Source organism: Vipera berus, assembly GCF_964194415.1.
Source record: "Vipera berus genome assembly, chromosome: 3".
Classification (NCBI taxonomy): Eukaryota; Metazoa; Chordata; class Lepidosauria; order Squamata; family Viperidae; genus Vipera; species Vipera berus.
In genome coordinates this window covers 212,701,442-212,724,204 of record NC_138204.1, presented here as the reverse complement: position 1 = coordinate 212,724,204, position 22,763 = coordinate 212,701,442, and the positions used below count along the sequence as shown (strand labels likewise).

Genomic DNA, 22,763 nt, shown 5'->3' with positions numbered 1-22,763 from the left:
TAATGAAGAGAAGGACGAGGGAGGACATGATAGCAGCCTTCCAGTATCTCAGCCGCTGCCCCAAAGAAGAGGGAGTCAAGCCATTCTCCAAAGCGCCCGAAGGCAGGACAAGAAGCAACGGATGGAAACTCATCAAGGAGAGAAGCAACCTAGAATTAAGGAGAAACCTCCTGACAGTGAGAACAATGAACCCGTGGAACCACCTGCCTCCAGAAGCTGTGAATGCTCCAACACTGGAAGTTTTTAAGAAGAGACTGGACAGCCATTTGTCTAAAATGGCATAGAGTTTCCTGCCTGAGCAGGGGGTTGGACTAGATGACCTGCAAGGTCCCTTCCAACTTTGTTGTTGTTGTTGTTAGTTGCGAAGTCGTGTCCGACCCATCGCGACCCTATGGACAATGTTCCTCCAGGCTTTCCTGTCCTCTGCCATCTTCTGGAGTCCATTTAAGCTCACGCCTCCTGCTTCAGGGACTCCATCCAGCCACCTCATTCTCTGTCGTCCCCTTCTTCTCTTGCCCTCAATCTTTCCCAGCATTAGGCTCTTCTCCAGTGAGTCCTTCCTCCTCATTAGGTGGCCAAGGTATTTGAGTTTTAGCTTCAGGATCTGGCCTTCTAAAGAGCAGTCAGGGTTGATCTCCTCTAGGACTGACCGGTTTGATCGCCTTGCAGTCCAAGGGACTTGCAGGAGTCTTCTCCAGCACCAGAGTTCAAAGGCCTCAATTCTTTGGCGCTCAGCCTTTCTTATGGTCCAACTTTCACTGCCATACATTGCAACTGGGAAGACCATAGCCTTGACTATACGCACTTTTGTTGACAGGGTGATGTCTCTGCTTTTTAGTGTGCTGTCTAGATTTGCCATGGCTTTCCTCCCGAGGAGCAAGCGTCTTTTAATTTCTTGACTACAGTCCCCATCTGCAGTGATCTTGGAGCCCAGGAAAATAAAATCTGTCACTACTTCCATTTCTTCCCCATCTATTTGCCAGGAATTGAGAGGGCCGGATGCCATGATCTTGGTTTTCTTAATGTTTAGTTTCAACCCAACTTTTGCACTCTCCTTCTTTACTCGCAACAAGAGACTCTTCAGTTCCTCTTCACTTTCTGCCATTAGAGTGGTATCATCTGCATATCTTAGGTTGTTGATATTTCTTCCGGCAATCTTAATTCCAACTTTTGATTCATCTAGCCCTGCCTTTCTCATGATGTGCTCTGCATATAAGTTAAATAGGCAAGGCGACAGTATACAGCCTTGCCGGACTCCTTTCCCAATTTGGAACCAATCAGTGGTTCCGTGTCCAGTTCTCACTGTTGCTTCTTGGCCCGCATATAGGTTTCTCAAGAGACAAATAAGATGTTCTGGTACTCCCATCTCTTTAAGAACTTGCCACAGTTTGTTATGATCCACACAATCAAAGGCTTTAGCATAGTCAATGAAGCAGAAGTAGATGTTTTTCTGGAACTCTCTAGCTTTCTCCATGATCCAGCGTATGTTGGCTATTTGATCTCTAGTTCCTCTGCCTCTTCGAAATCCTGCCTGTACTTCTGGTAGTTCTCGATCCACATACTGCTGGAGTCTAGCTTGTAGGATTTTAAGCATAACTTTACTAGCATGAGAAATGAGTGCAATGGTGCGATAGTTTGAACATTCTTTGGCACTGCCTTTCTTTGGAATTGGAATGTAAACTGATCTTTTCCAATCCTGTGGCCACTGTTGAGTTTTCCAAATTTGCTGGCAAATTGAGTGTAGCACTTTTACTGCATCGTCTTTTAAGATTTTGAATAGCTCAGCTGGAATACTGTCACCTCCACTAGCTTTGTTGTTGCTCAGCTTTTCTAAGGCCCACTTCACTTCACATTCTAGGATGTCTGGCTCGAGGTCAGTGACCACCTCATTGTGATTATCAGGGACGTTAAGCTCATTCTTGTATAGTTCTTCTGTGTAATTTTGCCACCTCTTCTTAATCTCTTCTGCCTCTGTTAGGTCCCTGCCATTTTGGTCCTTTATCATGCCCATTTTTGCATTGAACGTTCCCTTCATCTCTCCAATTTTCTTGAAAAGATCTCTGGTCCTCCCTATTCTATTGTTTTCTTCTATTTCTTTGCACTGTTCATTTAAGAAGGCATTCTTATCTCTTCTAGCTATTCTCTGGAATTCTGCATTCAATTGGGCATATCTTTCTTTTTCTCCCTTGCCTTTTGCTTCCCTCCTTTCCTCAGCTATTTGCAAAGCTTCCTCAGACAGCCATTTTGCTTTCTTGCATTTCTTTTTCTTTGGGATGGTTTTGGTTGCTACCTCTTGTACAATGTTGCGAACCTCTGTCCATAGTTCTTCAGGCACTCTGTCTATCAGATCTAATTTCTTAAATCTATTTGTCACCTCTACTGTATATTCAACGGGGATATGATTTAATTCATACCTGACTGGCCTGGTGCTTTTCCCTACTTTCTTCAGTTTAAGCCTAAACTTTGCAACAAGAAGCTCATGGTCTGAGCCACAGTCAGCTCCTGGTCTTGTTTTTACTGACTGTATAGAGCTTCTCCATCTTTGGCTGCAGAGCATATAGTCAATCTGATTTCTATGTTGACCGTCTGGTGATGTCCATGTATAGAGCCGTCTCTTGGGTTGTTGGAAAAGAGTGTTTGCTATGACCATCGTATTCTATCAGCCTGTGCCCTGCTTCATTTTGTACTCCAAGGCCAAACTTGCCTGTTATTCCGGTTATCTTTTGGCTTCCTACTTTAGCATTCCAATCCCCCATGATGATAAGGACATCATTTTTTGGTGTTAGTTCTATAAGGTGCTGTAGTGCTTCATAGAACCGGTCAATTTCATCCTCTTCAGCACCGGTGGTTGGGGCATAGACTTGGACTACTGTGATATTGAATGGTTTGCCTTGGATTCGAACTGAGATCATTCTGTCATTTTGAGGATTGTATCCCAGTATTGATTTTCCTACTCTTTTATTGACTATGAAGGCTACTCCATTTCTTCTGAGGGATTCTTGCCCGCAGTAGTATACCTGATGGTCATCTGAATTAAATTCACCCATTCCTGTCCATTTTAGTTCGCTGATACCTAAGATGTCGATGTTCAGTCTTGTCATCTCTTGTTTGACCACGTCCAGCTTGCCTTGATTCATGGATCTTACATTCCAGGTTCCTATGGAGAAAAAATCTTTACAGCATCGGACTTTCCTTTCACCACCAGACATATCCACAGCTGAGCGTCCTTTCGGCTTTGGCCCAGTCGCTTCATTCTTTCTGGCGCTACTAGTACTAGCCCTCTGCTCTTCCCCAGTAGCATATTGGACGCCTTCCGACCTGAGGGGCTCATCTTCCAGCGTCATATCATTTTGCCTTTTGGTACTGTCCATAGGGTTTTCATGGCAAAGATACTGGAGTGGGTTGCCATTTCCTTCTCCAGTGGATCACGTTTTGTCAGAACTCTCAGCTATGACCTGTCCGTCTTGGGTGGCCCTGCACGGCATAGCTCATAGCTTCATTGAATTACACAAGCCCCTTCGCCACGACAAGGCAGTAATCCATGAAGGGGTTCCAACTTTATTGTTATTATTATTGATCATCGCACAGTCAGCCCGATGTTCAAACTGGATTTGGCATTTTTGTCTACCTATCGAGTCCTTACCAAGGACCTGGGATAGGCAGATGTGGATGTTTGATGGTATCACAGTTGGAAGCAGTTCCTAGTAAGGCTGCCTTTTGCAATTGACTAATGGCGAATTTGTCAATGCCGATGATGGTGTTCAAGTGGTGCTCCAGTTGTTTTGGGATTGCACCCAAGGCGCCTATTACTATTGGTACTACCCTTGCTTGCCTTTGCCACAGTCTTTCCATTTCCATTTGTACGTCTTTGTATTTTGTTATCTTCTCCAGTTCTTTCTCGTCTATTCTGCTGTCTCCAGGCACTGCCACGTCCACCATCCAGACTTTTTTGTCTTTCTTCTCGACAATTGTTAAGTCCGGGATGCTATGTTGCAGGTGCTTGTCTGTTTGAATTCTGAAGTTATTGTTGTTGTTATTATTAAATGAACTGTCATAAGTAGAGGATTTCCTGTAATTATCCCAGAAGGCCTCTGAGACTGTATAATTTCTGCACCTGACCTGGCTGGCAGATATAGCTACTAACTCATCAAATGAACACACCCAGCCCAAGAATGGAGGTCCACCAGGCTGTGTCCATATTTGGTCCAAGGAGGCCCCAGCCATCCTACCTCTTTCCTCACAGGCCGGTGAGATGGAGCTCTGCTTGCCTCAACCTACACCTGGAGACCAGACCCCGGGCCTACCGCACACAGGAAGGGCAATCCTTTCCCCGCACGTACGGAAAACCCACTGCCCCTTTAGCGGAGGCCGAATCGTCGGAATTTTTTTGTTTTTCCAACGAGCTGGCTTGCCAAAGACCTGGGGAACGGCGGCTTCCTGCGTTGGGAGGGCAGAAATAGCGGCGTTAGGAGCAACTGTGCTTTCCCGGCACCTCAAGGAGGAGCAGCAGCTTGAACCGGGGTTTAAAAAACGTGGAGATGGTGTGGAGTGGGGGGGGGGGAGGAACCCTATCCCACACAGAATTAAAGGACAAGGCGGCCTGTTTATTTAACTGCCCGTTTGTATCCTGCCTTTATTATTATGAACCAGTTGCCAACTTTGATCACGTGACCACGGGGGGGGGAGAAGGAGATGCTGCAACGGTCGTAAGTGTGAAAAATGGCGGTAAGTCACTTTTCTCAGTGCCTTTGTAGCTTCGAAGAGTCACTAAGCGAACTGTTGTAAGTCGAGGACTAATTGACCTGTAATTCCTCTCCTGTGGAATTGCCACTTTGACATGCCACGGAGGCGCCCTGTTGTAAGTCAAGGACTGGCCATAATGCAGTTGTCATAATTTGCATCTCCCTGTATGATTTTTCACTAGCTTATGGTCTAAGGCAGGGGTCTTCAAACTTGGCCCTTTTATGACTTGTGGACCTCAACTCCCAGAATTCCTCAGCCAGCTTTGCTGGCTGAGGAATTCTGGGAGTTGAAGTCCACAAGTCATAAAAGGGCCAAGTTTGAAGACCCCTGGTCTAAGGTACAAAAATACAAAAGTAGTAGGAAAGAAAGGAGAGGGGAAGGGGAAAAGAGAGAAGTATGAAAGAGAGGGGGGAGAAGGAAAAAAAAGGGGGGGCGTTCTTTGACTTTCCTCTGTTGCGGTAGAACCTCAACTTTTTCCTTTTCCATAATAGTATAAGAATAGCCGTTTCTATGACAGCCAATCAATCCAATCAGTAAAACCCAAAATCAAAGTTTTTCTTCTTTTTTTCTTTTCTTTTTTTTTCCCCCCACCTCAAGCTAACAAAGTCCAGGGTCGGTTTCCAAGCAGAAAGAAAAATACTTCATATTCTTTCCTTGGATCAAAACGGCCAATTGAGCCATCTCTGCCAACTCCGACTTTGGTAGCCGGTGGGAATCCACGGTGGGAATCGAAAAGGTCCTTCCATATTTTATTTTTTTTATTTTTTGCTCCAAATGGGACTCGGGTGCAGACAGGTGATTTTATTTTATTTTATTTTATTTTCTGGAGTGGAGTGGAGGCAACTTCAGAACTTTTTCTGGAGCCCGTCGTGTTTGTGAGCTTTAGAGTGCTTGGAAGCCGGGACAACTGAAGTTCTCCACTCGAAAGGTTTACGCTGTCAACACTTTCATTTCGGGCCCTCCCGGCGGAAGAGGGCTGTGTATTATTTCAGGTGTGCAGGTAACCTCGGTGGATATGGCTTCCGACCAGGTTTATGCCAAAAGGGGCCACGGGTGCAACTCCTTAGGGCTCGGGAACAATTATCGTATGAGTGATAAGCCTGGCAATCAATCCCCCTTAAAGTTATGCTGACTGCAATTGTTAAAGAGTCGCTTATGGTGATTAAGGGGAAAGTGCTGCAGTTTGCATATTTGCGGTCGGCCTCCCCGGCGGGGCCAAATCTTTCGCCTTCTGTTTCGGAGAAGGAAGTCCGGCGTTCGCCTTGGAGATTGCAAGCAGAGGGGGGAACTGCTGACCTTGCCGGTTTTAAGAGCGTAAATGTGTGACGTTCGGGTGGCTCTTAGATCTGAAATTATTGCTTTGGAGACGTTCGAAAAACAAACAAACAGTCGATCGCAAGCAGGCCACGACCGATATTTGAAAAGACCCGGAGTTTCTGAAACCTGCCTTTCATTTTTTTCCACGGATATTCATCGTTTGGTTCTTACGATCAAGCCGGAGGGCATATTTTTGATTTATTTGTATGCTTGCTCCTTTCTATCCCGCCTTTCTTGGTTTTGCAAATGACTCAAGGCACTGAACACATCCAACTCCCCATTCCCCTCCTGTTTTCCCCAAGGACAACAGCCGTGTGAGGTTGGCTGAGAGAGAGGGACTGGCTCAAAGTCACCCAGCTGGCTTTCATGGCTAAGGCAAGACTAGAACTCACTGTCACCTGGTGATTGGCCCAAAGTCACCCAGCTGGCTTTCATGGCTAAGGCAAGACTAGAACTCACTGTCACCTGGTGATTGGCCCAAAGTCACCTTGCTGGCTTTCATGGCTAAGGTGAGACTAGAACTCACTGTCACCTGGTGATTGGCCCAAAGTCACCCAGCTGGCTTTCATGGCTAAGGCAGGACTAGAACTTACTGTCTCCTAGTGATTGGCCCAAAGTCACCCAGCTGGCTTTCATGGCTAAGGTGAGTCTAGAACTCTCTGTCACCTGGTGATTGGCCCAAAGTTACCCAGCTGGCTTTCATGCATAAGGTGGGACTAGAACTCACAGCCTCCTGGTGATTGGCCCAAAGTCACCCAGCTGGCTTTCATGGCTAAGGCGAGACTAGAACTCACTGTCACCTGGTAAATGGCCCAAAGTCACCCAGCTGGCTTTCATGGCTAAAGCAGGACTAGAACTCACTGTCACCTAGTGATTGGCCCAAAGTCACCCAGCTGGCTTTCATGGCTAAGGCGAGACTAGAACTCACTGTCACCTGGTAAATGGCCCAAAGTCACCCAGCTGGCTTTTATGGCTAAGGTGGGACTAGAACTCACAGCCTCCTGGTCACCCTGTTGGCTTTTATGGCTATGGTGGGATTAGAACTCACTGCTTCCCACTTTGTAGCCTGGTGCTTAACCCCAAGACCGTACTGACTTTTTTCCCCATGAGCTTCCCCCCCCCCCACGGTTCTAAACCTTTTGCGGAGTTAGTGGGTGTGGCTAAATCAGCTCTAGGGAAGAACATAGTTGAGCTTGAAGCTGACCTTAGAAAAACCCAGTTTGCTTTCATGTAACCTTCTCCATCCTTTGGTGCCTGCTGGCACTCCACGAGGTTCTTGCTCGCTCCTCGGGTTGCTATGGACAAGGATCCCAGCACCAGAACGAGAAAAGAGCCCAAAGGTGCCCGCAAGTACAGAATATCTTTTATCGGAAGGGACCTTGGAGGTCTTCTAGTCCAACCCCCTGCTCCAGAGCAAGTGGCCAGGCTCGAGCTGCACAGACTCTGCAAAACTGTACTCCTCCTTGCCTGCCCTTCATGGATCACGCCAAAATCGGGGGGGGGGGGGTTTAGAGTCCACGCGATGCCAGGGTGCCCGTCTTGAAACCATCTGTAACTGAGAATTGTAAACAACCCAGACCTTATGCAAGCACGCGCCGCTTAAAATGGCTTGGCCGGGGACGATGTGTGTCGCATTCCGTTGCCGTGATTGAGGCACCCTTGCTAAGGTTTTTTTTTTTTTTTAAAATCGGCTGGATCGCTCACCGGCGCAGGTCGGCAGATGTCGGCTTGGCTTTGTGGCCGAAGAACAAACATTCAAGTTCAAAAAAAAAAACACCAAACCAGCCTGCTAATTTGGAGGTCAGAACCGTCCTCTCTCGGCCCTGTAAAAAAAGCTGTGGCTTAAGTGTTTTGGTGTGTTTGCTGCGCAGGATGTAATATTTCTCTTTAATTGCAGTGCAGAGCAAGGCCGTTTTGTTTGCTGTAGTTAGAAGGGTTGAGCTTTGGTGTTTTGTTCTGGTTTTTTTTTTTAAAAAAAAAAATGAGTTGTCTTTCCACTAAGCTGGGGTAATACCCATGAATTGAAATGCTTTTTCGTCGATGGCCACTTTTCCTTAAGAACGGGCTTGGGATTTTAAAAAGGAAACGGCCGCCGTTTACGGTTTTGGGGGCCATTGAGCGCTTTGCAAGCAAAGAGGGAAGTCTCTCCAGCTTTCCTTATTTTATCCAGAATTGCTTTTCTGCTGGGGAGACTGCCCCCCCCCCAAAAAAAAAAGACAATTGCTGATGTTGAAATAAAAGCACTTATCCAGGTAACAGTAGTCTACTGTTGTCTTGAAAATAAGCAGGCTAAAGTTATCCCGAGTGCATTTTTAATCCAGCGGGCTGTCATCTTTTGTTTTGGGTGTATCTTTGTGTGTGTGTGTGTGTGTGTGTGTGTGTGCTTTGTTTGTTTGTTTCTTTGCAAAGGGTGGACAGGTGAGCTCTTTGTAATGCAGCTAAACCTCAGAAAAGTGCTCTATTGGGCAACAGGTTATTCCAGGGCTAGGCAACCTCGGCTCTTTTATGACTCGTGCACTTCAACTCCCAGAATTCCCTAATCAGCCATGTTCTAGAGCAGGGGTAGGCCTAGGGCCTAGGCCACGGGTAGGCAACCTTGGCTCTTTTATGACTTGTGGACTTCAACTCCCAGAATTCCTGAGCCAGCATGGCTCAGTATGGAAACCTCTCCCTTTCCCCTCAGCGTGGCTGGCTCAGGAATTCTGGGAGTTGAAGTCCATGAGTCTTAAAGTTGCCAAGTTTGAAGACCCTTGGTATAGAGCAGGGGTAGGCAACCTTGGCTCTTTTATGACTGGTGGACATCAACTCCCAGAATTCCTGAGCCAGCCACGCTGAGGGGAAAGGGAGAGGTTTCCAAGCTGAGCCATGCCAGCTCAGGAATTCTGGGAGTTGAAGTCCACCAGTCATAAAAGAGCCAAGGTTGCCTACCCCTGGCCTAGGACGCTTTATGACTTGTGGACTTGTGGACTCTATGACTTGTGGACTTTATGACTTGTGGCCTAGACTGAGAGTATTAACTGGGGTTTTAATTGTATTTTTAATTGTAATTGGGTTTTTATTATCAAGGCTTGTGTAATTATTTTAACTGTTTTTAATTTTTGTAACTTGTTTGCATTGTTTTTAAAAAACCTTGTGAACCGCCCTGAGTCCTACGGGAGAAGGGCGGGATATAAGTTTAATAAAATAAAAATAAATAAATAAACTCCCAGAATTCCTGAGCCAGCATGGCTCAGTATGGAAACCTCTCCCTTTCCCCTCAGCGTGACTGGCTCAGGAATTCTGGGAGTTGAAGTCCACCAGTCATAAAAGAGCCAAGGTTGCCTGGCCTAGGCCTAGGCCGCTTTATGACTCGTGGACTTCAACTCCCAGAATTCCTGAGCCAGCCATGCTGAGGGGAAAGGGAGAAGTTTCCAAGCTGAGCCATGTTGACTCAGGGATTCTGGGAGTTGAAGTCCACGAGTCATAAAAGAGCCAAGGTTGCCTGGCTGTGAATTGCGAAGTCGTGTCTGACCATCACGACCCCATGGACAGTGTTCCTCCAGGCCTTCCTGTCCTCCACCATCTTGGTTGCTTACCCCTGGTTTATTGCATGCAGGGCTGAAAGAGTTTGGGGTGTTGTCCATATACAGGTAATTGTTGCTTAATGAGTAGAGGTTGCTTTCGACCTGGAACCATTCAAAGCTGCAACAGCACTGGGGGGGGGGGAAAAAAGACACAACCGGGGTTTTTTGCACTGGCAACCCTTCACAGGCATCCCCGTGGTTACCTGATCAAAATTCCGATGCTTGGCAACTGATTCCTATTTATCACGCTTGCAGGGTCCCGGAGGGGGTCACGTGATTCCCCCTTTGCGACCTTCTGACAAGCAAAGTCAATGGGGGAAGCTGGATTCGCTTAACAGCCGTGCTGCCAACTGAACAACTGCAGTGGCTCACTTAACGATGGTGTCAAGAAAGGTCGTAAAATGGGGAAAAAATTTTGGGCTCAGTTGTGGGCGTAAGCCGAGGACTACCTGTTGTTTAGTGACCATTCAAAGTTTTGAAATACCCCCAAACTACTTATTACCCAGATTTGAGGTTCTGACATCCGCTCTCCTGCTGGGTTCACAGAACAGCGTTTGACAATTTGTGCATTCCCGCAATCATGTGACCACAATTAATGATTTGTATTTATTTAATTTTTTTGTTGGAAGCCAGTGCTTACTTCAGTGGGTTTGCAACAAACAATGGGTTTGCTTAACGGCCGCAGTGTTCACTTAATGACCTCTGAATTTGCTTCACCATCCCTGCAAGAAGCAGTGGTAAAATTGGGTGGATGAGCCGCTTATTGGTGTCTCACGATTTATCACTTGTTGTATCTTAGGATTAAGGATTGTAACTATGGTTTACGATCTGCGACCTATCACTTTTGTTGTTGTATGGGTGTACACTGAGAGCTTGTGCACCGGAGTCAAATTCCTTGTGTGTCCAATCACACATGGCCAATGAAGAGCTGTTCTGTTCCGTTCCATTCCATTCTATATTCTGTTCTGTTCTATTCTACTCTACTCTACATTCTAGTCTATTCTATATTCTGTTCTGTTCTGTTCTATTCTATTCTATTCTATTCTATTCTATTCTATATTCTATTCTATTCTATTCTATTCTATTCTATTCTATTCTATTCTATTCTATTCTATTCTATATCCTACCCTACATTCTATTCTATCAACCCCACCCCATCCTATCATTAACAAACGGCACAGCTTATGACTATAATTTCAGACTCAATTACAGTCACAGGTCAAGGAAATGAGAGGATGAACAATCTAAACCAGGGTCTCCTCCGACCTTGGCAAGTTTAAGACTTGTGGACTTCAACTCCCAGAATTCCTCAGCCAGCATGGGGAATTCATCTCTGGGAGTTGAAGTCCACAAGTTTTAAACTTGCCTTGCCAAGGTCGGAAGAGACCACTGATCTAACAGCGCATATGGGTGACAACAAATTATGCTGGCAACTCAAGAATAGGTAAAGGCCTTTGAGTTCAGCAATGGGGGTCTATTTCCTTTTGATGCAGGCAACCTATTTTATTTATTTTATGACATTTGGGAGCAGGTCACAGTGAAGTTCGCTCTTTCCGCTGCGACCTGAAGACTTGGCTATTCGAACTTGCCGGCCTGGACTGAGGGACTGGGATTTTAGATTTAAAATTTAAAATTTAAAATTTTAGAATGTGTTTTATTGTTCAGGGCTACTTGTTTAATTTATTTTAATTTTTATATATTATGTGTTGTATATAGTGTTTTAATTGCCCTGTACACCACCCCGAGTCCTTCGGGAGAGGGGCGGTATACAAATCCAAATAATAAATAAATAAATAAATAAATAATATATATAGACCTGGGTGTCTGTAGCCAGATGTGTTGCAGTGCCAGATGTTTCAAACTCAGCCTTGTTTCTCACTGCTTCTATTATTGCAAGACACTTTATTTTGATCCCAAGTTATCTATTATCTGCTTCAGAGCATCTATAGAGATTCTCAGTCATTCAGGTGCTGCTTTTCCCCCCCTAAAAAAGCAACTGAACCATGTTTGTATTTTTCCTTGGGGAAGAAATGATTTTGTTTTTTCCCTTGAGAAAGAAGACGTTTTGCTTTATCAGAAGCGAAGCTTTGTCATTGGGACTGGATGGTGTTCAGTTTTGCAGAGACAACAGCTGAAGCCTGATCGAGCACCCACAGCAGCCCAAAGAAGGAGCAAGCATCTGGTAGGATGCTAACAATGATTGATTTTTTTTTCACCCACCAAGTCTGCCAAAACATGTCGGGAAGCATGAAAAAAAAAACATGGGAACAAAAAGCCACCTTGGTCTAGGCACCAGGCTAGAAAGTGAGAGGTACTGAGTTCTAGTCCTGCGTTAGCCATGGAAGCCGGCAAGGTGACCTTGGGCCAATCAGCAGGAGAAGGTGAGTTTTAGTCCCGCCTTAGCCATGAAAAGGTGGCTCAGTGGGTTAAGACGCTGAGCTTGTCGATCAGAAGGTCGGCAGTTTGGCGGGTCGAATCCCGAGTGCCGCGTAGCAGAGTGAGCGCCTGTTACTCGTCCCAGCTTCTGCCAACCTAGCAGTTCGAAAGCACGTAAAAATGCAAGTAGAAAAATAGGGACCACTACGGTGGGAAGGTAACAGCGTTCCGTGCGCCTTTGGCGTCCAGTCATGCCGGCCACATGACCACGGAGATGTCCTCGGACAAGCGCTGGCTCTTCGGCTTTGAAACGGAGATGAGCACCAGCCCCTAGAGTCGGAAATGACTAGCACGCATGTGCGGGGGAACCTTTACCTTTTAGCCATGAAAGCCAGTAGGGTGACTTTGGGCCAATCAGCAGGAGAAGGTGAGTTTTAGTCCCGCCTTAGCCATGAAAGCCAGCTGGGTGGCTCTGAATTCTAGGTGTCTGTTGAGATTCTTTCACTGGACAAGCCAGTGATTGAATTTGATGCTTACAGAGGATGGGGGGGGGGGTGAAATGTGTTTTTGAAAAAAAATCCCTAGTGCTGATCCAAGTCTATGAATCATCTGATGATAATTGCTCACCAAACATGTCCCAGATTTGTATCCTATTCCTTCCAATTTATCCGGGCAGTTTATTGACAACCGTTGGAAATATAGGAGATTACGACTGACTTGCTCGGTGCCACCTTGTGGGCTTGGAAAGAAAAAATAGACCATATTGGAGAGAGAGAGAGAGAGAGAGAGAGGGAGGGAGGGAGAGAGAGAGAGAGAGAGACATATACCATTCCAGACAAGTAGATGTCCAGTCTCTTCTTGAAAACTTCCAGTGATGGAGCACCCTCAAGTTCCAGAGGAGTGGTGCCAATTTTTCTACTTGCATTTTTACGTGCTTTCGAACTGCTAGGTTGGCAGAAGCTGGGACGAGTAACAGGTGCTCACTCTGTTACGTGGCACTCGGGATTCGACCCGCCAAACTGCCGACCTTCTGATCGACAAGCTCAGCGTCCTAACCCACTGAGCCACCGCATCCTTTTTCATTAAACTAGAGATACCCAATTCCAGCAGCCGTTCCTTATATGTTTTAGCCTCCAGTCCCCTAATCTTCTTTGCTGCTTTTCTCTGCATTCTTTCTAGGGTCTCAGCGTCTTTTTTGTATTTTGGTGACCAAAACTGGAGGTGGGGTCTCACCTGTGCAATATAATGCAGTTCTTACTTGATTCTGTCCCTCTGTTAATGCAGCCTAGGACCGTGTTGGCTTTCTTAGCAGCTGCCGCACACTCTTGGCTCATATTTAAGTGATTGTCCACTAGGACTCCAGGACCCCATTCGCAGTTACTACTCTTGAGTCAGGTACCCCCTGTTCTATGTCTATTCTATTGTCTGCGCATTCGGCAGACAAAGTTACGTAGCCAAAGATTAACAATGTCATTCGGATTTTCCATCTGCTAAATGTGAGGCTAAGGTTACCCCAGGCTAATATCTAAATGACTGGGAAGGTCTTTCTAATTTGTTAAAATCACTTTGAAGTGAAGACAGATTTCAGGTCAGTTGAGGAACTGCTGTTTGAAAATATGAAGATGCCAATTTTTGAACTCTTCTGAACTTTCTCTAACTTCGTTTTGTAGATAGAATAGAATAGGATAGAGCGGGAAGGGACCTTGGAGGTCTTCTAGTCCAGCCCCCTGCTCAAGCAGGAGAACCTATATACCATCTCAGACAAGTGACTGTCTAACCCAGGGGTGGGCAACCTTGGCTCTTTTATGACTCGTGAACTTCAACTCCCAGAATTCCTGAGCCAGCTGTGCTGGCTCAGGAATTCTGGGAGTTGAAGTCCACGAGTCATAAAAGAGCCAAGGTTGCCTACCCCTGGTCTAGTCTCTTCTTAAAAACCTCCAGTGATGGAGCGCCCACGATTTCTGGAGGCAAGCTGTTTCACTGCTTAATTGTCCTCACTGTCAGGAAGTTTCTCCTTGATCAGTTTCCAACCATTGTTTCCGATGCCGAAGAGTTCTTACGTTCTTCATAAATAATTATCTTTTTGGGAAAAAAAAATCTTGGTGTGAAGCAGATCAACCAGCTTTGGAGATTTTGGTACACCAAGTGTGAGCCATTCTTTTGATGCTTTTAAATTTAAATATTAAAACAGTTCCCTTGATTTAGAGCAGCCCAAAACATGTTCCACGTGTGTGTCACTGTTAGAGCAATGCCATTTCTTCCTAGTATTGAGAGATTAATATCTAGGGTCAAAAGTCCATATTTAAAATACTGGAAAACTCAATGTTTGGTCATTGAATTTTTTCCATTTTTCACCCGTTTCTGGTTCACCCACATTTTAAAGTCGTAATTTAAGCATGCCTAGGTATGATCATCTAAAAGAATGGGAAGATGACGTTGTTGTTTTTTTCTTCTGGATTAGAGAATTGGTAATTGAGAGGAAATTTCCCAACATCAGGGAACAATTGATGACAAGCTGCAGTTTTGTTTCTAGTGAAACAGTTTCTTAACCTCATGAAATAGTCAAGGATCATCAAACATTTAAAGAAGGATGCACGTCTACATCATTAAAAATCAAAAGAAATACATAGAAAACGTTTGTATCAGAAACAGCAAGCTCTCTTGGTAGTTGCAAAATATATAAAATGACAGAGCACAAGAAACTAATTCGTTTTGTTTTATTTTTGTTAGAAGCCAGATTTACAAAAGCAAACCACTGGAAAACTAAAGTTCATGTTTCTTTGGATCAAAGGTATTTAAAAAACGGGAAATAGAATTGGCTGAAATCTTAACACAGCAGCAAAGAATCCTGGGGGGGGAGGAAAGAATCCTTTAATTAAAGCTGGTTGATATAGTTAAAAAAAAATCAAGAACAGATGTTAAGAAAACAGCATATTTCCTAATTACTTCCATATGTACCAACATCTTTTCTGGTGTTGTGATTATGGATATTTACATTGTTTTATCTCCTATTAAGTTAACTAAATAACAGAATAACAGAGTTGGAAAGGGACCTTGGAGGTCTTCTAGTCCAACCCCCTGCTCAGGCAGGAAAACCTATACCATTCCAGACAAATGGTTGTCCAATCTCTTCTTAAAAACCTTCAGTGTTGGAGCACCCACAACTTCTGGAGGCAGGTTGTTCCACTGATTAACTCTTCTAACTGTCAGGAAATTTCTCCTTAGTTCTAGGTTGCTTCTCTCCTTGATGAGTTTCCATCCGTTGCTTCTTGTCCTGCCTTCAGGTGCTTTGGAGAATAGCTTGACACACACACCCCTTTCTTTGTGGCAACCCCTCAAATGCTGGAACACTGCTATCATGTCCTTCTTTTCATTAAACTAGAAAAATATTAATAAACCTCAGGATATGGTTTTTTAAAGAATACATGCTGAACAATCTATTTTCTCCTTGTTTAATTTGTATATTGCTGTACTTGTAAACCATAAGTCAGGGGGCTTCAAACGTGGCCCTTTTATGACTTGTGGACTTCAACTCCCAGAATTCCTCAGCCAGCGTGCCTAGCTGAGGAACTCTGGGAGTTGACGTTCGCAAGTCATTAAAGGGCCACGTTTGAAGACCACTGATACAGACTTTAAGAGGAGTGGACTTCAACTCCCAGAATTCCTCAGCCAGCATGCCTGGCTGAGCAATTCTGGGAGTTGAAGTTCACAAGTCATAAAAGGGCCACGTTTGAAGACCCCCGTTATAAGTAATCCTTGACTACGAGTCATTTAGTGAACACACAAAGTTCACGATGGACACCCCCCCTCCAAATATACTTACGACCTGGTTCTGAAATTCCAACAGCACCCCCTCAGTCACATGAGCCCCCCCCCCCCCCCCCCGTCCCTCAGGTATTCGGTAACAGGCCTCATTTACAACTGTTTGCAGCATCCCACAATGTAACGGCAATTTATGATTTTTTAATGATTATTTTTTGCCAAAAACAGGCAGAAAGTAAGCAGAAAAATCATAACCTAATATTACATCTCAACTAGTGCTTTAATTTTCAAATGTGAAAACAAAAACCATTTATAACACCAGCTGCCTGCAATTAGTGCAGGTTCGCATCCCACCAGGCTCAAGGTTGACTCAGCCTTCCATCCTCCCGAGGTAGGTAAAATGAGGACCCAGATTGTTGGGGGCAATTAAGCTGACTTTGTAATAATGCCGCTTAGGGGGTGTGTGAAAGCCCTAATAAGCAGGCATATACATAGAATGAAGGCTACTGCTAAGCTTGTAAGCCGCCCTGAGTCTTCGGAGAAGGGCGGGACATAAATGGAATTAAATTTACTTCTGGTTTGGGGCAAAAACGTCCCATCGTGAACTATGCATTTGCTTAATGACCCCCGGATTCACTTAATGAGGATGGCGGGTCGCTTTTTAATGCTTGCTGCTCTAAAGGCCATGAAATCAGATCCGTCAGAGGATGAGCCATTTTACGACCCTCATGACTTATGGGCAGCCTCCACTGTGGTCGTAAGTTGAAGATGGGTAAATTGACCGATGACCACAATGGAGCCCAAGTCTCCCCTTGCTAAGCAGCACAGGTTTTTTGCCCCCATTTTATGACCTTCCTTGCCACAGCGGTCAAGTGAATTATGGCCGTTGTTAAGTTAGGAACACCGTCGTTAAGTGAATCTGATCGTCCCCATTGACTTTGCTGGTCAGAGGGCTGGCAAGACCTGATCCCAGGGACACACCCCCCCTCCCCAGGCTAATTGCAACTTTCATAAATATGAGAACTTTGGTCACACAAGACCGCGGGGGATGCTGCCACGGTCGTAAGTGTGAAAAATGGTCATAAAAGTCCCCTTTTTTCAGCACCGTCGTAACTTTGAACGGACACGAAGGGAACGGTTGTAACTCGAGGACTTTGCCTGTAACCAGATCTTGAAAGGCAGACCTTTCTCTTCCTTCTCCTCCCTATTTATGCCAGAGAGAGTTAAAGCAGATTCTGTTTAAGTTTCTCTCTCTTAAAACCCGTTGACAGACAGGTACCTGGCTGAACCTTGTCGGGTTCCTCCAAGATCATCCATCCATCTCCGGCTTTCTCTGCCGAAACAGGTGTCAGTTCTCTTCAGCTGTCATGCCAGGTCATCTCCAAGGGCAGCCCCGCAGAAGGCAAATTACAGTAATCTGCCTGAGGGTTGACAAGACACGAGTCTCGGTCTTCAGCACCTCGTGGTGTAGCTGGTCAACTCACCTGGGCTGGGGGTCAATGCTGGAAAATCCAGATTGGGCACTTAGGTTTGAGAGCTCTCCAGCAGTACTGAGCAATATAGGTGACTTTACAACCTGTGGACTTCAACTCCCTTTCTTTCTTTCTTTCTTTCTTTCTTTCTTTCTTTCTTTCTTTCTTTCTTTCTTTCTTTTCTTTTCTTTTCTTTTCTTTTCTTTTCTCTCTCTTTCTTTTTCTTTTCTTTTCTCTTTCTTTCTTTCTTTCTTTCTTTCTTTCTCTCTTTCTTTCTCTCTCTCTCTCTCTCTCTCTCTCTCTCTCTCTCTCTCTCTCTCTCTCTCTCTTTTTCTCCCCAGACAATTAAAGCTTTTCTTCTCTTTTCTTCTCTTCTCTTCTTTTCTTTTCTCTTCTCTTCTCTTCTCTTCTCTTCTCTTCTCTTCTCTTCTCTTCTCTTCTCTTCCTCTCTCTTTCTTTCTTTCTTTCTTTCTCCCCAGGCAATTAAAGTTCTGGGAGGTAAACAACTAAAGCCCAGGAGAAAAACATCCCTAGTAGTCAAGAAAAGAATGCAGTGCAGAGACCCACGCTGATTGTATTAAGGTTGCGTCTTTGTCTCGTGCGCACGGTTCAGTATTTGCGTTTGGCTCTTCGGCTTCCCCCAGTTGTCAGGCTGGGGAAGCACCTGAGCTCAGCATCCACTTCTCTCAAAAAAGGCTTCCAATTTACTCTCGGGCGTTGGCGTGAAACTCTGGAGAGGAGCGATGGGTCCTGAAATGACCACGTCATTTTCCTATAACCTGCTCTTTGCATGCTGAGGTTGTGTTGACTTTGTACCTTGCGCTTCCTTTACTGCACTTCAGGGGTGTGTTTTTCTCCAAATAATTTGCCTTTGAAATGGCAGAGTTGTCCTGCATTCAGTGGGCAGGGGGCTTACCTAAATTATCTTGGCAATCTAAAAGGTCATCGTAGGTAAAAATGGCAGGGAAGGAGACAAATGAGGTTTTGTTGTGTTTTTTTTGCCTTACCGCCGCTGGGCAGTATGTCACCTTAAATTCAGAGTCATCATTTTGGACCGGAAACACTGCAGCTTTGCAAGCCATTTCTCTTCTTCCCATTTGGTTCCTATTTCTGACCATATAAGTTCATGGACCAGCATGCCCATTTACGGTGATTTACAGCAGAAGACTACGAAACAATTATTCCTGACAGCTTCGCTCTTTAAAAAAAAATAAAATGAGGTGAACCAGGTGATTTTTTTTAAAAAAAAAAAGGTTTTAATGTTACTGTCAAACACCTGTATTTAAAATGCAACACCAATGTATTGTTTTTTTTAATCTTCAGACGTTGTGGGTGCTCCATCACTGGAGGCTTTCAAGAAGAGACTGGACAGCCACTTGTCTGGAATGGTATAGGGCAGGGGTAGGCAACCTCGGCTCTTTTATGACTCGTGGACTTCAACTCCCAGCTGGCTCAGGAATTCTGGGAGTTGAAGTCCACGAGTCATAAAAGAGCCAAGGTAGCCTACCCCTGGTCTAGGGTTTCCTGCTTGAGCAAAGGGATTGGACTACATCAGGGCTTTTCAACCAGTGGTACGGGTACCACCTGTGGTACACTGGCACCTGGCAGGTGGTACGCGACCATCCTAGAAAAGTGGTAGCAGGGGAGGGGAATGAGCTGAACCGGTGGCAGCACCGCACAAGCCTGAGCGAGAGACGGCTGGAGCTTCAGGGCTGTCAGGGCTCAGCGGAAGCACCAGGATCCAGCTGGAGCTCAACGCTGATCCTGGCGCTTCTGAGCCCAGAAGAAGCGCCGAGCAGCTGGAATGTTGCAGCATCTCCAGGGTCTTGTGATTTACATTCAGATGCTTGGCAACGGATTCATATTTATGACGGTCACATGACCCTGGGACATGTGAAGTGACCAAAACCTGCTGCAACTACCCAGCAGACGGGGGGGGGGAATAAAAACCAAACACCCACCACCCCACCCCCGCTGCCAATCCTCAACAGAAATGCTCACAACAATGAAAACCTCGAACAGGAAGAAGAGCACCACCAGGCAGGTGTCTTGCTCGGCTGTGGCTTTTTCCAGTGCCATTGTAACTTCGAACAGTCACTAAGCGAAATGTTGTAAGTCGAGGACTACCTGTACTTCATCACTTTTTCCTTTTTTTTTTGTCATCATGTTTTTGACACCTTGGTAGGCGACTGGTGGTACCCGGATGTTGCCATATCCTGAAAGTGGTACAGTGGGTGAAAAGGTTGAAAAGCCCTGGACTAGATGACCTCCAAGGTCCCTTCCAGGCTTGTTATTTTGGTGCCTCCATTGCTTGGTCTATACAGGTAGTTCTGGATTTACCACCATTCATCTAGTGACTATTTGAAGTAACAGCCACCCTCAAAAAAGTGACATATGACCCATTTTCACACTTACAACCATTGCAGTATTCCCATGGCCACATAACCAAAATTTGGGACGCTTGGCAACTGACTCATATTTATGACGGTTGCAGCGTCCCGGGGATCATGTGATCCCCTTTTGCGACCTTCCGAGAAGGGAAAGGGATGGATTTTTTTGTAGCATCACACCGGTAGCAAAGGGTACAATCCAAAGCGAGCTTCTGACAAACATGTGTTCCTCAATTTGCAACTTGAAGACCTGTGGGACTTCAATTCCCAGAATTCCCTAGCCAGCATTCTCACTCCCAGGATTCTGGGAGTGAGAATGCTGGCTAGGGAATTCTGGGAATTGAAGTCCACATGACTTAAAATTGCCAAGGTTGAGAAACACTGGTGTGAGTCAAGTTCAAGTCAGCCACCTGCTCATGGCTCGGATAACAAGGCCTGGATTTCTCGGTTGCCACGGAAACTCTCAGTAAGCTAGTTGAGATGGCTGGGAATTGTGGCCCTGATATGCTCGGATGATGGTTCCAGATAGGGCAGGGATCTTCAAACTTGGCCCTTTCATGACTTGTGGACTTCAACTCCCAGAATTCCTCAGCCAGCCATGCTGGCTGAGGAATTCTGGGAGTTGAAGTCCACGAGTCATGAAAGGGCCAAGTTTGAAGACCCCTGCTTGTGGACCTCAACTCCCAGAATTCCTCAGCCAGGCATGCTGGCTGAGGAACTCTGGGAGTTGAAGTTCGCAAGTCATAAAAGGGCCAAGTTTGAAGACCCCTGCTTGTGGACTTCAGCTCCCAGAATTCCTCAGCCAGGCATGCCTGGCTGAGGAATTCTGGGAGTTGAAGTCCACGAGTCATAAAAGGGCCAGGTTTGAAGACCCCTGAGAAAGGGTGAGGCTGTTCTCACTAAAAAGGAGCCAAAGTCTGGTAGAATTCCACAAGTCCAGTAGATGTTGATGTAAAATCTTATAGAAAAATACAGGACTTGTTTGCTTTGCCTTTTACCCACTAATGCTTATAAATATTTTAGTATTGACAGCCTTCTTGGAACCCGTTCAAGATACACAAGGTGTAGTCCTGCCAACGTTCCGGCAGGTTAACTTGTTCCACTACATGTCTGTTTTCCTGGATGGTTTACTGGGATTCTTCTGTTTTTGTGGTATTTTACGTTTGAGACCAAGGATTCTTTTCACGGTTGCTGGCCTTTTACACTCTCCATGAGCCTTATGAGATTGTGGCAGGATAGGCAATAAATAAATAGCACACAAATCTTAGATCCTCTTCGCTGCGGCCGTTTAAGCTCATTGGTGATTAAAGTTCCCAAAGCAGAGTTTCTCAAGCTTGGCAACTTTTAAGATGAATGGACTTCAACAACAAGAGTTCCCCAGCCAGCAGGCTTTAAGATACGTGAACTTCAACTCCCGGAAGTCTGGCTGGGGAATTCTGGGAGTTGGTCCACATGTCTTAAAGCAGGGGTCTTCAAACTTGGCCCTTTTATGACTTGTGGACTTCAACTCCCAGAATTCCTCAGCCAGCGTGCTTGGCTGAGGAATTCTGGGAGTTGAAGTCCACAAGTCATAAAAGGGCCAAGTTTGAAGATCCCTGTCTTAAAGCCTGCTGGCTGGGGAATTCTGGGAGTTGAAGTCCACAAGTCATAAAAGGGCCAAGTTTGAAGACCCCTGTCTTAAAGCCTGCTGGCTGGGGAATTCTGGGAGTTGAAGTCCACAAGTCATAAAAGGGCCAAGTTTGAAGACCCCTGTCTTAAAGCCTGCTGGCTGGGGAATTCTGGGAGTTGAAGTCCACAAGTCATAAAAGGGCCAAGTTTGAAGATCCCTGTCTTAAAGCCTGCTGGCTGAGGAATTCTGGGAGTTGAAGTCCACAAGTCATAAAAGGGCCAAGTTTGAAGACCCCTGTCTTAAAGCCTGCTGGCTGAGGAATTCTGGGAGTCGAAGTGCAACGAGTCATAAAAGGGCCAAGTTTGAAGACCCCCTGTCTTAAAGCCTGCTGGCTGGGGAATTCTGGGAGTTGAAGTCCACACATCTTAAAGCAAACTGGCTGGGGAATTCTGACTGTAAGTCCACCCATCACGGTTGAGAAACGCTTCCATCACTGTGGTGCTCAGTGCTACATGATCCAGCCAAGAGATTCTGGAAACCACCAACTCTTAGCTGACATTGAGTGCCGATCCAGATTCTTGCAACCCAATGCTGCTAACCTTCAGCTTCTAGTCCCTAAGGTTTTACTCTTGATCATTTCAAAACTTGCCCCACCCCTCCTGTTGTGGCGATCTTTGCTTTGAGAAGATAATCTGAGCCAAGCTGTTTTGAAAGACAGGGCGGGCATGGCTGCCCGCCTCGGATTACATTTCCTGGTTTGAGTTGCAGTTTAAATTCAGGCTAGTTATGTCACAGTCGTTGGCTTGCTTTTTAGTTGGCAGGCGGTAATAGCCTTACCTGGAGGCTTACCAACTGGTATCCTGTTCTGTTTTCTTTCTAGCAGCTTACAGCTAAAGAGGCAATATAGGTTATTTCCAAGATAAATGAACTTTCGTCTTCCTAGCTGCAACCTTGCAGTTGTCTCTTGACAATTTTGCTTTCCTTCTGCAGCCTCTCCCTCTTTCTTCTGCTCTTAGACCTAACACTCTTTGTAAGATGCGCTGTCTCCTTCAGCCTTCCGCTGCAAGCACACAACTGCCACACAAACCCATTGTCACTTGGCATTGTGAAATATTGGAAGGGCGAAGGGAGTGTGTGTGTTTGGGGGGGGGGGCTTTTGTTTTAAAAAGGGGGATTTTTTTAATTTTATTTTTTTGGTTTTGCTTTTGATTTTAGCTGATGCCTCTGCCTCGCTCCTTTTCCACAAAAAGGGAGACTTAGTCATTTAGTGCTTTATTCCGGCAAACCAGCTTTGTAATTAATTCGTGAGAAAATAAATGACCTTGCTGGCTTTCTTGCAGTCAGTTCCTCCCCCCCCCTTAGCACCATCACAAACCGACATTTGCAGTGTTACCATGTAAGAAATCAGCATTTGGCGAGGGAGGGAAGGAGGGAGGGTCAGAGAGAGAGGGGGAAAGACAAAGAAAGAAAGAGAAAGGAAGGAAGGAAGGAAGGAAGGAAAAAGAAAAGAAAGAAAGATAGAAAGAAAAAG

General features: G+C 45.5%; 1 protein-coding gene across 10 annotated transcripts in view; it reads left to right on the top strand.

The window, feature by feature from the left end:
- The window catches only part of SLC45A4 (solute carrier family 45 member 4), a 127,652-nt gene that overhangs the window by 5,576 nt on the left and 99,313 nt on the right, over nt 1–22,763 (top strand). For 2 of the 10 annotated variants that reach the window (XM_081323041.1, XM_081323032.1), the window contains exon 2: nt 11,677–11,805. The exons of 5 other annotated variants lie outside the window; for them this stretch is intronic. The gene's annotated coding sequence lies outside the window, so the exon portion shown is untranslated. Of the gene's footprint in view, nt 1–7,837; nt 7,861–11,676; nt 11,806–14,766; nt 14,791–22,763 lie in introns of those variants that run through there. 3 more of the 10 variants (XM_081323033.1, XM_081323038.1, XM_081323035.1) reach the window with 3 other exon arrangements.